Source organism: Plecotus auritus (assembly GCF_963455305.1).
Source record: "Plecotus auritus genome assembly, chromosome: 7".
NCBI classification, from domain to species: Eukaryota; Metazoa; Chordata; class Mammalia; order Chiroptera; family Vespertilionidae; genus Plecotus; species Plecotus auritus.
Genome location: NC_137774.1, coordinates 53413902 through 53429520, shown reverse-complemented (window position 1 = coordinate 53429520; position 15619 = coordinate 53413902). Strand labels below are relative to the sequence as shown.

Below are 15619 nucleotides of genomic sequence, written 5' to 3'. Positions count from 1 at the left end.
ACCACCAGGGCGCGGTGTGGAATGAAGGAAGGCCCTGATGGGTCCTGATCGCCGGCCAGGCCTAGGGACCCTACCATGCATGAATTCTGTGCACCGGGCCTCTAGTTTTTGTATATCCTTCTATTAATGAATTTACAGTGCAACTGTAGAAGTCAGATAAGATCATGTAAAAGGGTTAATAATCCAAGGCACTAGTGAGCAACTAGCATGTTACTTTTCTAGCATTTTTTTTTTTTTTTTTTGCTTTTGTGAATTGCTCTCCTCATATCTAGCAGGGTGCCAATCACCCAGGTACCACTCCCTGGGCACTGGGCTGGACAGTGTATCACTTTGGGATTCTTTTCTGAGAAGTGTCACCCTTCTTCCAAGATCTTCAGTCCTAAAGACCTCTAATCCTGGAATGCTCATGGAAAGGCTTTCCCATCCCAAGAACACCTGTGCTTGAATGAAGTAAATTTAGGGAAGCAGAGCTGAGAGGTTATGAAAAAGACTCCCAGTGGTATTTGAACTTCTAGATCTTGCTGGCTTAAAGCCAGCTTGAATTCACCTCTAGACTTTCCAGTTAGTCAGGCCAATGAGTTTGCTCTTTTGCTTAAACAAGGTTGGGGGGAGCTCTGTCGCTTGCAGAGCCCACCATTACACCTCGTGTCCGTGCCAAGGTGCGGTTCCCTGGAGGAACACCCAAGTAAGTTAGGTCTCTGTGTCTCCAGCTCCCCAGAGGATGAGTGTTCCTCAGTGAGAGCAGGTCCTGTGCATTATGCCTCTTTCGTGCTTCAAGGCAAAGAGGAGAGCCACCAAAGGTGGCAGCATTTGCCATGGGGCGTGGGGCCGCTGTTGTAATAACATCCCTGGCAGGCGAAGGCCAGCACTAAGCGCGCTAGGACAGCTGCTTGCTGTGGTTAGAATGGCAGTGTGCATGGGGCGCAGGTCACTGGCCTCTGTGCACTCCTATCTGCTAAGAGCTCTGCCATGAAAGAGCTACTTGGTTGCTTTTCACACTGTCATCCAGGAAGATGCAACTTACGGCAGCGACTAGTGTAGCCGCACCCGAGGTGGAACAGTTTACCTGCACACAGTTCCTTCCTTTACTCCCTGTTGCAGCTCTCATTGCCATTGGGCTTGTAGGAAACCCCAGTGGCGTGGACTTGGACCCCAGGTTCTGTAAGAGTGCTCATACAATTCCGGAGCTCTCTGAATTCAAACTTAGGTATAAAAATAACTACTTAGATAAAAAAGGAAATCGCAACAAATTACTACAGCCTTAGTGACCAAGATGCCTTGCCCTTGAGATCTCTTGAGCCAGCTTATCAGAACCATCTGCTTCGAAATGCTTCCTGATTGTTACCCAAGTTCCCCATGCCACCTAGAACATTCTACCACCCACAGCCATGGCAAACGAGGGGCCCTGACGCTCCAGGCCATGGGCGTTCAGACTGGCTTTTCCCCTTCTTTCTGTGTGATTCTCAGAGAACTATCAGCAAGAAACTAACTCAACATGCATCTGAAATCCTTATGTTTTAGAGGGACACACATTAAGTATTCAGGAATCATAGGATAGAAATGATTTTGTGCTGTGTGTGGGGAGGGGTGGGGGGTAGAGGGAGGAGGCCGGCAGAGGCGCTAGGGAGCAGAGCCCGCTGCTTCCTGAGGAAGCTTTGCTCAGATGCTCGCTGCCTGGGCCCCTCAGTGTGGTTTTGGTTTTCCTCCTGCAGGCACCAAGCCCCAGAATAGTGCAGCGACGCTGGCTGAGGTCAGCACTCCCGGGAGCAGAGGAGCCAAAGGTTTTGCAGTAAGTACATGGTTGGTTATTATTTAAGACGGGGATGGGAACTCTTAGAAGAACAGCTCTGTCTGGGGAAAGACATTCTTCTGTTTTAGGTATAATGTTGAACGTACACAGTGAATCTTGATATGACTAAGGTATTATTAAAACACTTATTTGTGGTTGGTAGACCCGATAAGCTACTACTACATGCATACTTTTGGGGGCTAAAAATGAATTTGAAACTCATCTTCTATATCTTGAGAAAGTCGTCTTGTCTCACTGCCTGCTTTGTTCATCCTGCAAAGAAAGCAAGGACAGTGCCTGCCAGCCTCCGGTTAGATGTCCATGGCCCTCCGGCGGTGTCCTCTCTGCGGCACTGAGCACGGCCGCGCGTGTCTGTGCACATCCTCTCCATCACGCATTCTCTCCATCACACTGCAGCCTGAAACCCTGTGGAGAGCTGCCCGCCTGGCTGGCTCTTAAATCCCAGAGGTTCTGGAACCTTCTCCCCTGAAGATTAGCACTTGGGAGTGTGCCCCCCATCCTGCAGAGGGCCGATAGCGTCCTGTGCTCGATATCTCAGCCAGGCACCCTCTTATGAGGCGGAGCCGGGAGAATCTCAAGGATGTGTCCGAGACAGAGGCATTTCTCACAGCGACGTGTTAATGGGCCTGGGTAGCCAGTGCAGTATTTTGTCCCACTCCCTCTCCCCAGCGAGGGGCTCAAACTATTTTCCTTACAGTGTCTCTTCACCACTCTATTCTCTAGAAATGAAGTTTGGGATTTTATTTCCTTTCCACACTGAGCTAATTTCTTATTAGAATGACATATTTAGCTCAGCCATATAGGAAGTTTACGGAAGATCGTGATCCCCCTCCTAGAACCAGAGGCTGAGGTGGCTGCTAGAGCCTCGCTGGCTGCTGTGGCTCCCGTCCCTCCTCTGCTCACCGTTCCCACATGGCTCCCGCTCGCGTCCCGTTTCACTTCCTCTGTCCCCTTCTTTGCCAACCGAGCTGACATGTAAGTGTGGTCTGTTCTCAGCAGGAAGAACCACAAAAGTAGAGGAAGTCAAAAGTAACAATACTGAACTTGCAGTTGAAACAAAAACACTTCATATGAAGTATTTTTCCCTTATTTCAAAAACACCTTCAATTTTTTAAATGGAAAAGTCGCATTTTTGAGTGCTTACTGTGTGGTGGGCCAGCATCTATTCCCACAGTGGCCCCATGAGGTGGTTACAGCTTGGTCTTCACAGGTGAACAGACTGCGGCAGGAAGGTGGTGTACGGCCACAGTCATCTGATTGGTGGGGGGAGTGGTGCAGCTGGGATTGGAACCTGTATCTTTTTAAATCCAGAGTAAGTTTAGAAATTAGAAAAAACAGTGACTGAATCCCATGCCTTAAAACAGCTTAAAATTTCTATATCTATTTCTACCTGTACAGCTAGATATTACAGCGTAAGTTTTTCTGTGCTACTGGTTTCAAATTACTTTTAAGAGTGTGTAATGGTCTAGTAAGTGATGATTCCATGAGTTACTTAACTATTCCCTCTTCTTGAACATTGGGTTGCTTTTCTTTTTTTGTTTGCTTGGTTTTGCTATTATGAATAATACTTCAGTAACTATCTTATTCATATAATTTTTTCATGTGTTTGGATTATATGTGTGGAATAGATTCCCAGATATTGGTATAGGGGGCATGAATATTTGAATGGTCCTTGGTATATGTTGCTAAATTGCCTTCTATCAACACTCTGTGTGAGAGTACCAGCTTAATTTTACTCATTCCACCAATGACAGTATCATAAAAAAATAAAACAGAGGCAAAACAGAAGCCCTTTTTTAAATTTTGCATTTATTTTAATATAGTTACACTGAACATTTTTTCATACATTCTCTTTCGCTCATTTGCCTATAAGGATCTTAATGCCTTTTTTATTTCTTGCTAATTTATATTTTGTACACTCACAGGAGTGAGGTAGGCCCAGGCGCATGGTAGCCAGGAGGCAGGGCCCCTCTGAGACAGCTGCGGAGGCACCTGGGGCTGCAGTGATGGGCCTGAAGGAGGAGCCTAAGGAATGGCCCTGGGAGTCAGCAGAGGAGCTGGGGAAGGACTGATGCTTAGATAAATTGCTGGAGCATTTCTCAGTGCTAGAGCCCCTCCCCTGAAGGATGAGATCTGGGGGCTTGAGAACCTCTCTGGCTCCCACTGTTGACCAGGACCTGACTGATCTCATTGATGAATCTGAGCATCAGAGAGGAAGGGTTTCCAGAGTCCTGGGGTCACCTGTGCTGCAGGGGAGGGGCTCTAGCACTGAGAAGTGCTCCAGCAGTTTTTGTGAATTGGCATGAGCTCTGGCAATGTGGGCATCTCCTGACAGGCTCAGGGCAGGGAGGGTTGGTCTGCAAGGGCCTTCCTGTGCTCTGCTCTGCCTGGTGTCAGGAGGCTCCCGTGCCTTCATCCCTGCAGCCACAGGGCCTTTGCATCCCTCACACCAGCATTCCCGCCTCCTGCCACAGTATCTCTTCCCCTTGCCTTGCTGTTCTCTCCACTGGTCAGTGTTCTCTTCCTTTCCACCTGGCTGGTGACTGCAATCCTGGGACTGTCTCTTCTTCACAGAACCTGCTCAGGCTTTCCTCCACGACTTGATCATACTTCCCTTAGGGCAGCTCTAATGGCACCACATGACCCTCCTCTGGAGTCTTTCCCCTTGAAATCTCGTCTTTTCAGGACTGTGTTCTGGATCAACCCCAGGTGAACAGGGGTCTTGTTTACTCATTCCTGTATGAGTGAATATACACAGCAGCGGCTCCACGGTGAACACACGCGTGAAGTGTCCTCAGCCGTTTCCTTGTATGAACGAGTGAATCCTTGCCATTCCTTTGAGGCTGACTGTCCTATTCCCAGTGCAGCGAGGGGCAGGGAGTGAAGGGGGCAGGAGAGGCTGGAGCTGTGGGATGTGCGGGCAGGTTGTACATGTGAACCACGACAGGGGCCTGTATTTATTGGATATGGGCCGCTGGAAGATTTGAGCAAGGGAGTGACAGGATCGGAGCTGTTTTGAAAGGAGCACTGTGGTCGGGGTGAGCCAGAGGTGGAAGCAGGTCCTGGTGGATTAGCAGTGTCACCTGAACATAGAGCCAGACACATGGCCCTTCTGGTGGCCAGGATCCATTATTTGTTGCTCTGGTCAGTGCTCTCACTTTTCACAGAAAAGCCACAGTGCATGGTCCTGAGTTTCTCACATTAAAACACACACAGAACTTTAAGATTAACAAATGTGCGCTGCTCCCATGGCTGTGTGCACCAGTGTAGCTGTGCCATGCCCATGACCGTCAGCCCTTCCCCATGGGACCTGCCCAAGGACGCCTAGTCCCGCGGCCTCTGCTTCCTCGGTCACAGAAAATACTGAGCTGCTCCCAGTCACACGAGGATGAGGCACTCTGACCTGCAGAGTAAAGAATAAACTGCTGCCTGGCTTTTGGGCCCACAGCCTGCTGCCAGCCTTATTCCAGTGCTGCTTGTCCTGCTTGCCTTGGCGCTCTCCCACGGCTGCCACACTGACCACTCCACACACCCCCTGGAGTCAGCTGCCTTCAGCCCGCTGCCCTCTGGGATGCCCTTCTGCCCGTGCCCGCCTGTCACTCCTCCTTCTTCTGAGCTGTATGGGTTTGCTGGGGCTGCTATAACAGAGAACCACAGACCGAGTGGCTTAGACAATGGAAACTCATTTTCTCAGTCTGGAGGCTGAAAGTCCAACACTCCGGTGTTGGCAGGGCTGGTTCCTTCTGGGGCCCCTCTCCTTGGCATGTCTTCTCCCTGTGTCCCCACGTGGTCTCTTCTCTGTGTCTGTGACCCAGTCTCCTCTTCTCATTATACCAGTCATTGGATTAGGCCCACACTGATGACCTATTTTATCTTACCTCCTTAAAGGCCCTGTCTTCAAATACAGCCACATTCTGAGGAGCTGGGGTTCGGGCTTCAACATATGCACTGGGAGGGCACAGTTCAGCCCCTAATGAGACGCCAGCTCCAATACCCCGTTATCCTCCAGCATCGCCCTGCTCACATGCATCAGAGCCCTTCAGTGGACTAACTCTGTTCTTTGATATTAACTCATTCATGAGATACCCAGAGACAGTTATTGAGCACCTTCTGTGTGTCAGAGATCCACTCGATGCCCAACATGCAATGGAAAAATATGATGCCCAACCCAGATGCTCAGGTGAGAGACAGACAGACCAGTTATAGCAACTGCAACACAGCATCACGGGCCACCAATCCAGAACCGGATCGGAGTGAGCAGAAAGCTCCTGGGTCAGGATGGCGGCCAGCAGTCAGCGAGTCAGCCCAGCAGTCAGCGAGTCAGCGCCATGAGGGAGGGAAGACCAGGGCCGCCAGAGTGTGGAGGCCTGGAGTGCAGGGCCATGGTGCTGTTAGGGAGAGGCACGGGGGCGGGGCTGCTGGTGGTGCGAAGCCATGAGGATCCTGGTGCGTGGGGTTTGGTTTGCAGGTTGTTGAGCAGGCCCGGGCATGCATTTTAGAAGCTCACTAGCAGAGTGGCGGCCAGCGGCTGTGGGCCTGACCAAGTAGGGAAACCAGTGGCGATTCTGATCTCACTATAATGTGAAGCCCTGGGAATGAAGAGCAGAGGAAGATCCGGGAACGGTTTTGGAATCAGAGTGACAGGACTTGGTGACTGGCTAGACGCAGAGGGTGAAGGACAGGGCAGGATCCTCATCAGCTCCCCGGAGTCTGAGTCTCAGGAAATGACCCATGTGATCCAATGGCTTTTGCTAAATGTATACACCCATGCAACCACCACTGCAATCAAGGTATTGAACATTTTCATCACCTCAAAGTTCCCTTCATAGGAAGTCCCTTCCCATCTGCCACCACCCCTGGCCCCAGGCAAGCACTGATCACCTTCTGTCATTCTGTGTTATTTTTGCCTCTCCTAGAATTTCATATCACTGGAGCCATATAGTTTGCCAGGTGTGGATATATTACAATTTGATGATCTATTTACACTTGTGTGTGTGCGTGCAAGTATCAGCCACCTGCGGATGAATCTTCTGCCTCTTGATCATTTAGGAAAGTAAGTCCCAAGATTGGCTGTTTAGAGATTTGGAAGCAGGAATCACCCTTCATGGACTGATCAGGATTCTGGGGAGAGAGCCCAGGCTGTGTATTTTTAACCAGCCTTGCAGGTAATTTTGCTCAGCCAGCTTGGGGAACCACTTCTCTAAGTGATGACACAGAACAGCAGCGGTTTGCTTGTCCTGTTTGCTTATCTCTAAGAGGCCATCTAGTCCAAACTCCTGGCTGATATCATTCTTTCTGAGGCCTACCACACACCTTTATCTGCCACCAATCACCCTGGCCACGTACTTTTTCATTCCTTCACAAACAGAAAATTCCCGAGCACTTGCCACATGTCAGGCACCGATGTAGACGCTGTGCATAAATGCAAAGCGAATCCGATTTGTTGCTTACAGTTAATTGGAGGGACATGATATTGGCGCACACAGTCATACAAGAAAAGGCAATAAATGTCAGAGACATGGATAAGATACTCAGAATTTAGAGACACACCAGTTGCCAGCTTTTTGTGGTGAGGTAGTAGTCAGGGAAGAGGTAAGATCTGATCTGGGACCTGAAGGGTGCGCATGGGAAGTGAGTGTGGGAAAGGCAGAGCAGGCCGAGGGGACCTGGGAAGGCAAGAGACAGGCAGGAGGGGGAAAGTCCTTTTGCTGCTGGGGCCATGGATGCCCAGCTTGACCGGCACACAGAGAGTGCAAAGGGGAAGAGGAGATGGGGGGAAGGTGGGCTGAGTGGGAGAAAGTGCAGCCACCTCCAAGGTCAGGGTTTATGACGTCTCTGCCACCCCTCGGGTTCCCTCGTAGTCGACCCCTCGGGTGTGCATCTCCCAGCACCCCTGAGAAATTAGTTCTGGCACCTCTACCTGGAGAGAGTGTCAGATCCCCAGGTTAAGGTCTTAGTCTCTCAAAAGTGTCCTCACTTCGGACACCAAAGGTAAGACCAGCCGGCTATAGATTTTATCCCACCACCGCCTCCTGGGGTCCGATTAATCTGCTACTCAGAGAAGCGTTTACCTACAGGTACCAGTTTATTATAAAGGGCTCCATAAAGGAGGCCGATGGAGAGGCACTAGAGCAAGGTCCGGAATGGTCCTGCATGCAGGAGCTCTGCCCACATGGGACTGGGCTGTGCCCAGCTTCATAGAATCTTGTTGTTCAGGACTTTTTATGGAGCTTAACCCTTCTCCTTCCCCTCCCAGAGGCCAGCCTGTGGGGCTGACAGTTCCAACCCTCTAATCACTTGGTCTCTCTGGGGACCATTCCCATCCAGAGGCTATCTGGGGGCCCTACCCTAAGTCACCTCATTAGCATGAACTCAGGTATGCTCCAGAGGGGCTCCTTATGAATGACCAAAGACACTCCTGCCACTCAGGCCATCCCAAGGGTAGTGTGAGTTCTTTATAAATTCAGGAGTCAGTCCTCCATCAGTCTTGTGTTCCGCATCTGCTTCCCGTCTAGTCTGTGGCTTGTCTTTTTATTTTCTTGACAATGTCTTTTGAAAAGCACTAGTTTTCCATTTTGATGAAGTCCAATTTATCATTTTTTTTTTAAATGTATGTTGTGGATCATGCTTTCAGTGTTGTATCTAAGAATCTTAAGGTTGCAAAGATTTGTCTCCTGTCTTCTTTTAGCATTGCCTAGTTTTATTTAGATTTCACGTTTAGGTTACAGCCCATCTTTAAGTGACATTTATTATGGACTGGACACTGGGCCCAGTGCTGTGGGACCGCCGAGGAATGAGACATATGCGTTGCTCAGACTCATCTGTGCTGGGGAGCTGGGTGGAGAGAAGTCAGAAGAATGTTAGGTGGGTGTTGGGGGTGCTGTGGAGACCTGTCACGGTGGAAAAGCCAGACTGCTCCTGGACAAGGGGGCCTGGAACTGAGATTTATGGGGAAATAGAGTTAGGGTGAAAGTAAGAATCGAGTGGGCATGGAGTGGCCCTGGGGAGACCTGGAGATAGAGCAGCTGCCAGGCATTTGCTGTGCTGTGGGTTGGCGTGCAAGATGCCGGCAGGGGCAGGCGGAGCATGCGCTGCGCTTTACCCTGAGACAGAGAAGGCAGGTGGCTCTGCGACACGGCTCATGCTGTTCTCTGAGGACGGGGACTGCACTGGAAGGCCGTCAGGTGAGTCTGCACCAGGAGGAGCCATCCCAAGGCAGCCCCGGTGCTATCCCTTCTGCTCTCCCACTCCCCGCTGTGGAGGGCAGGGCAGGCCAGAGCTGGCGCTGTGCTGCTGGTCCTTGTGGGTTTGCTCCCAGGACCAGGCAACCAATGTGCAATGGCAAGGTCATCCCAGAAGCAGCCTGAGCATGACTCCCCAGATTTGTGGTGTGTGTGTGTGTATATGTGTCTGCCGTTGTACATATTTAAAGCACAACACTAGAGGGGGTTATGCTAGGAAAGAGAGCGCACGTTCCAGGCACTGCCTGAATTGGCCCTGCGAAGCACAGCAACTGCTTGCATTAGCTAGTTGGCACTAGATAGCTAAAGCCTGCGGGTTAGAAAAGAATATTTCAGGAATGCAAAAATAAAGGAGTCAGCTGTATTCGGTGATTTAACTTCATCGGGGTCAGTAAGGAAGCCCAGAGCACTGGCTGACTCTGGCCGCCCACTGTGCATGGGCGGGCCCTGCCCTAACTCAGAGCGTGTGCACCACGGCCCTAGGGCACCAGGGGATGACACAGGTGTGAGTTTAGGTCTCTGTAGCCTCTTTGCCTGTAGAAGCTTCAGGAAAGTTCTGTCTTCCCTCACTTTCTGGTGATCCCAGGAGCCAACACAGACTGCTAGCAGGCTCCACGGCTATGTGTCCTCTGTCTGCTGGCCCCCCTGCCCCCTAGGCACTTTCCAGTCCTCACTGCCCACACCTGCAGCCGCCTCTGCACTGATCCGGGCGCAGAGGGAGCCTTGTCCCGCACACTGCTGCTTCCCCACCGCCCTGGGCCCCGCCAGGGTCTCTGAGTGGGACAGGCCTGAGAGCCAGGTCTCCAACAGCCCCAAGGACATACTGGGTGCAGTGGGAGACCTTGGAATTTCGTGAGGAAAGAACTCTTTCAGCTGCTTCCCTTGTCCCTGCAATGAGAGCTCTCCCAGGAGGCTTCACTTCCACAGACAGACACACAGACTGCAGGGCCTCCCAGCTGTTCCCCAAGCACCTGGGCTGCAGCCCTCAGTGTGCTGGGCTCCAGCTGAGGCCTGCTGCTCCGAGCTGCAAGCTCGCATGACCAGTCGCCCTTTCAGATGACCTGGGTGCCCTGTGAGTCTGTCCGAAGCCCTGGCCTCTGAAGGTCGCGCACCAGGGAGGAGGCCACCACCTTGGGCAAGAGCAAGGAAAGAGTCGCAGCCCAGTCTTGATTTTCCCATAAAGAAGTTCTGTATTTCGTCAAGCTCGGCATTTACTCTAATTACTACTAATAAACGGGCTGTTCCCCCCCGCCATCCCTCCCCACACACACTGTCAGAAACCAGCCAGGCAGCCTGGGCATCATCAGGTGCCCCTCTCCCCACCTCGCCCAGCACCCTGAGGGCCCTGTCTCTGACGTGAGATGCAGATGAGTGGTGGGAAACAGGTAGGATGGGCACATGTCTTCCAAGGGAGAGAAATGAAGCATCGTGATTACTTTACTGGAGGGGAAACGAGCCATCTGAGGAGGCCCCATCCCATGATCCACCCATAGCACGGGCTGGAGAGCTCGATGCTGGGGCTGGGGGGGGGGGCGGGCTGTGAGGGTGTGGAGGGTTCCACTAGCGCTCTGGCCTCTGAACTGGAGTGGGGATGTGGGTGGGATTTGTTTCCCACGATTCTGGAGTTGCTGAGCCACTTGCTCCACAAGGGGCCTTGTGAGATGACCCCACTGGCAGTACCGTGGTGCAGGCATCATGGCACAAGTATCATAGCGCAGCTTGTGCTGCCTCTGTCTTGCTTGTATTTTCCTTTGGCCAGAAGCCAATGTGGCTAAATTATTGGGGACTGTGGGTGGGGTGAGGGGACCTGCATCTGCCCCTGGGGACGGGAGCGTTTGTCACAGGTGTCCCTTTTTTGCACCCATGCTCAGCAGTGCTGGGAGCGGTCTGTCCCCTCCCTCCTGGGCTTCAGTAGTGCCAGAGCACGGAAGTGTTGGGGTGGGCATGGGTTTTGCTAGGCAGGTGGGCGGCATGCCTGACGTTCTTGCATTGTTCTTAAAGGAAACGGGTCAGAGTGAGTTAGAACTGGCCTGCTGCACTGGACGCTGAGCCGCTGACACCACAGGGCTTTGCCCTGTCCCACCGACGTAGAGCTCCAGGCAGGAACAAAGAAGCAGAAAGGTTGGATGAAAGATGAGGTATTGAGATTAGGTATTTTAAGTTACTGGGCCCTTAAACCTATGGTTACTATGGGCTACCACTTCTCAAAGCATCTAACATAAATTTAATTATTAGTATGTTTCAATTAAGATGTCTGAAATCTTAAACTATAGAAATATAAAGTATTATTTACTACTTCTGTAAAACTAGGATTTATATCAACTATTTTAAAAGCCATCCTTCAGGAATAAGTTCCGGAAATGGGACAAAACAGATGATTTTAGGTATTTGGTGTTGAAGAATTTTAGGAAATTCTCGAGCATTTTATAAGTAAATGAGATTAATTCTTATAATGCTGCTGTTCCTATATCAACCTGAATATTGTCGAAGGTATTAAAGCCGGAAGGCTCTGTACTACATCAACGGGTCCGCCGGAAGCAGTTGGGGACTGTTTGCAATGCTGAGTGGCATTTGCAGCCTCATGGGAAAGGGCTGTCCTTGCTTTATCGCTGCATCTGCCCTCGCCCACGAGTCAGCACTCACTCAGGACGTGCCCATTTGTAGCGCCCATGCTGGGACTGACATGATCTGATTTGTGTTTTAAAATATTAGTAATCATTAAAAATTTTTAAATTGTGGTAAAAAAAAAATCCAACGTGAAATTTAGCGTATTCGCCATTTTTATGGCTGTATTATTAAAAAATGCCCCTGGCTGCTGTGTGGGCATTAACTCCAGTGGGCAAGGCAGGCAGGGGTAGAGGCCGACTTCAGGGTAAGCTGGCGGGGAGGCAGAGGCGGGGAGGCTGGAGTGGCTCTGCCAGGAGCAGGCGGGACATGGACAGAGACGTGTCACAGAGAGCTACTGAATGTTCTGGAGGTTTAGAGATGAGAGTATCAGAAAGCCCTGTGAGAAAGTCTTGACTGGCCTGAGCCTCAAAGGAGGGGACAGAACACTGATTGGGGAAGGTCCCAGGGGAAGGTCTGGGGGCCCCCAGATGAGGCTGAGTGGAGGAGAACCGGACTGGCTACCCTGTGAGTTGGGCAGGTGGTGGTCAGTGTGGTGTGGCCAGGCCAAGGTCAGCTGGGCAGTCCTGCCTCTAGAACAAGGAGGAGTGGTGGGCCCGGGCGTGGGTGCTGCCTGAAGCAGGGCGTGGTGATGATGCTTCACCTTCACAGGGCAGACTAGGACACAGAGAAAATCATGGAAATCGCTGAACATCGTGCCTGGCCTGTAGCTTAAAATAAGTTAAAATGAGGGGTTTTGAGTAGGGAGTGACCAATCCCAGCTGAACTTGGAAGTCTGTCAGGAACTGGGGAAGGCGTGAGCTACAGGAGGCACTTCCCCAGGCAAGGCGACAGCAGCGCCCGGTCTTTTCTGGAGAAGGAGACTGGGCTCCGCAGGACACCTGCTGAGTCTGAGCTCCCTGGCTGGCAGTACTGAGCTGAGAGGCAGGAGCCTCAGGGGTGGCCCACGATGCCTCTGAGGTTTGAGCTGCGAGAGCAGGGAGGCTGTGCTGAGAGTGCAATGGGAAGTCAGGGCTAAGGTGGTCCTTTAGGGTCTGTGCTGGGCACACGGTCAAATGCGCGGGGGCTGCCCCTAGGAAGGCTCACAGGCCAGCTTCCCAGTCGGCATGTCTACAGACAAGTCTAGGTGCCCTCCTCCTAGCCTGGGGCAAGTCTCTAGATGGGGATACTCTCTTTTTTTTTCCATTTTGGCTCTTTATTTTTATTTGTATCCTTGTACTTTAATGCTAATATCCTTTCTCTTTAAAAAAAATGTTATTGTTGAGAGTAGTGCAGACGTCCCCTAACTCTTGCGCTCCCCTGGGAGGGTGTGAAGTGTGAGCCAGGCCATTGACAGGCAGGGCAGCTGCTAAGCTTCCTCTGCTCCTCTTTCTCCCAGGCCTCAGGGGCTGCCCTGTGAGCATCTCTCAACAGAAGCCACAGCTTCTATCTGGGTCCAGCTCTCTCTGGTTTCACCTGCTTCCTCCCCTGAAGGCCTAGAGGTAAGAGTGGTCCCAACCCTGGGGCTCTGCGCCTTCCATATCTGGTCCCCCAGCCCCACGCACACCCTTGTAAATGCTTCCTTTCCAAGCTTTGTCTCACGGCTGATGCCCCAGACAGAGGCCGAGCATGCGCGGGGCCCAGAACTGGGACAGAACATGTGGCTGGAGATGCCGCTGCCCAAATAGATAGAAAGTCTCCAGTTTCCTCCTGCACTATAGTGTTTGTTTTGTTTTCCTCATCACATTTTTTTAAAATTATGGCAAAATACACATAGTATAAAATTTGCCATCTTAAACATTTTAAGTGTACGCTTCAGTGCCATTAAGTTCATTCACATTGTGCAACTGTCACCACCATCCATCTCCACAGAACTCTTTTCATCTTACAAAACTGAAATTCTGTGCCCATTGAACAATAACTCCCAAATGTGCTCCCGCAGTCCCTGGCAGCCAGCATCCTGTTTCTGTCTCCATGACCTTGACCACGTTAGGCACCTCACATAAGTGGTCCTACAGTACTTGTCCTTCTGGGACGGGGTAATTTTCACTCGGCGTAGTGTTCTTGAGGTCCAGCCATGTGGCAATGTGTCAGATGTCCTTCCTTTTTGAGGCTGAGTAATATGCCACTGATGACACAGCACATTTTGTTTATTCGTCACCCACCGATGTACCCGTGGTGACCTCCACTCCATGACTGTCGTGAATAATGAGCCTGGATGGGAGGTGCCCCTTTGAGACCCGCTTTCGATGACCTGGGAATGCACCCAGCAGTGTGATTACTGGGTGATATGGGAATTTGACTTTTGCTATTTTAAAGAACTTTTTCATACTGATGATTACATCCTTTGATGCACTAAAGCCTTTAATTTTGGTGTAGTCCAATTTTTTTTCATTTCCTGTGTTTTTGGTGTCATATCTAAGAATTCATTGCCATATCCAATGTCATGCAGCTTTCCCCCGTGTTTTCTTCTAAGACTTTTACAGTTTTAGCTCCTACATCTAGGTCTTTGATCCATTGTGAGCTAATTTTTGTCTATGGTGTAAGGTAAAGCCCAACTCTGTTCTTTTGCATGTGAATATCCAGTTTGCTTCGCACCATTTGTTGCAAAGACTGTCCTTCCCCACTGCGTGGTCTTGGCTCTCCACTAAAGCTTCCTTCTTAGTTACTCTTCAGAAGATCTTTTACCGTAAAACTGTTTCTGTAGAAAAAGTTCTTCAAGTGTTTTCTTTCCATCTTCGTTTCTGCCACCTTGGCTCATTCACTTTCAGCCCCCTGATGTGAAGCCACAGTGGGGAAGGCCTAATGCTGCTGAGTGGCCGTCCCTCCATTCGGGGAGGCCTGCTGGTGGGAGGCCTGCTTGCGCCGAGCCTTGGAGGCAGCATTGCCGGGGCAGTGCTTCTCAGCGTTTGGTCCCAGGATAGCCCCCAGGTCAGAGCCTCTCCCACAGCCTGCACCTCATGCTTAGTGACCCGCCCCCTGTTTCCTGCTGCAGGTTGCACCCTCATTGTCATGAATCTCCACTTTGTGCAGTGTCCTAGTTTCTGCAAGTTATTCCAGTTTTAAACTTTGCTTACAGGTTTGAGATGGTGTGGTTAGTGATGACAAATGTTCTTTTTCATTTGGGTTTTGTTTTATTACTTCTTGGTTCTTATTTTCTTTGAACGACTCCTGCTGATGGGATAAATGAATTGGAGTTTGCCATTTTTCCTCTGATGCTGTGTGGAAACCTGCCCTTTGCTTATTTACCAAGAAGGAGTCCAGGCTAATGGGATGGTCTGCATCTCGAGAACACAGGAAACCATAAGCTTTGGAATGTTTGCTGTGGCCCCAGCTGAAGGCTGGGTTCCCTGGGCTGCTCTCGAGCAGATTTTCACTGTTGGGTGAAAGGGACCAGAACCAGTGCATCTAAGAGCCTGGAGGCCCAGACTCCGGCTAGATCTGAGCTCCTCCCCCTTGGCTGCTGGCATCTGGGCCAGTTGCTCCTTCCTCGTGGGCAGCCCTTTGGGTCGCAGGATGTCTGGCAGCCCCTCTGGCTCCCCCCAGTAGCAACCTTGGAGTTGTGACAACCAAGACACCTCCACACATCGCCAAATGCCCCCGGGCAGAGTCGTGCACCTGCCCACCAGGTTAGAACCACTGCCCTAGAGGCCCCAGCAAACTGGGCCAAAAGGCGTGAGCCAGATGCTTTCCGCATGCTGCTCCTTTCCCCTGCTTCTGGCCCAGTCCCCTGGTGGTTGAGCTCTGTGAACATTCCCATGTTCCTTCTCTGCTTTGAATGCCTTAGCTCTCCAGCTCTCCACTTCCTGGAGCGTATTATACATGCAGTCGAGACCTCAGTGCCTCTCCCACTCCCTGGGACGCATTATTCTGTGATGCTCCAGAGGGTTTCCCAATTGCCTTTCTGGTTTCTTGCCTTAAAATGGTAATACATCCGAGGCCCCAAAGCAACCATCCAACACAG

At 51.0% G+C, this 15619-nt stretch overlaps 1 protein-coding gene across 11 annotated transcripts in view; it reads left to right on the top strand.

Annotated features, from left to right (window-relative positions):
- Positions 1-15619, top strand: part of SPECC1 (sperm antigen with calponin homology and coiled-coil domains 1) — a 291359-nt gene that overhangs the window by 36271 nt on the left and 239469 nt on the right. For 2 of the 11 annotated variants that reach the window (XM_080680992.1, XM_080680995.1), the window contains exons 2-4: positions 1713-1789; positions 11053-11189; positions 13055-13157. The exons of 1 other annotated variant lie outside the window; for it this stretch is intronic. The gene's annotated coding sequence lies outside the window, so the exon portion shown is untranslated. Of the gene's footprint in view, positions 1-1685; positions 1790-11052; positions 11190-13054; positions 13158-15619 lie in introns of those variants that run through there. 8 more of the 11 variants (XM_080681001.1, XM_080680996.1, XM_080681002.1 and 5 more) reach the window with 6 other exon arrangements.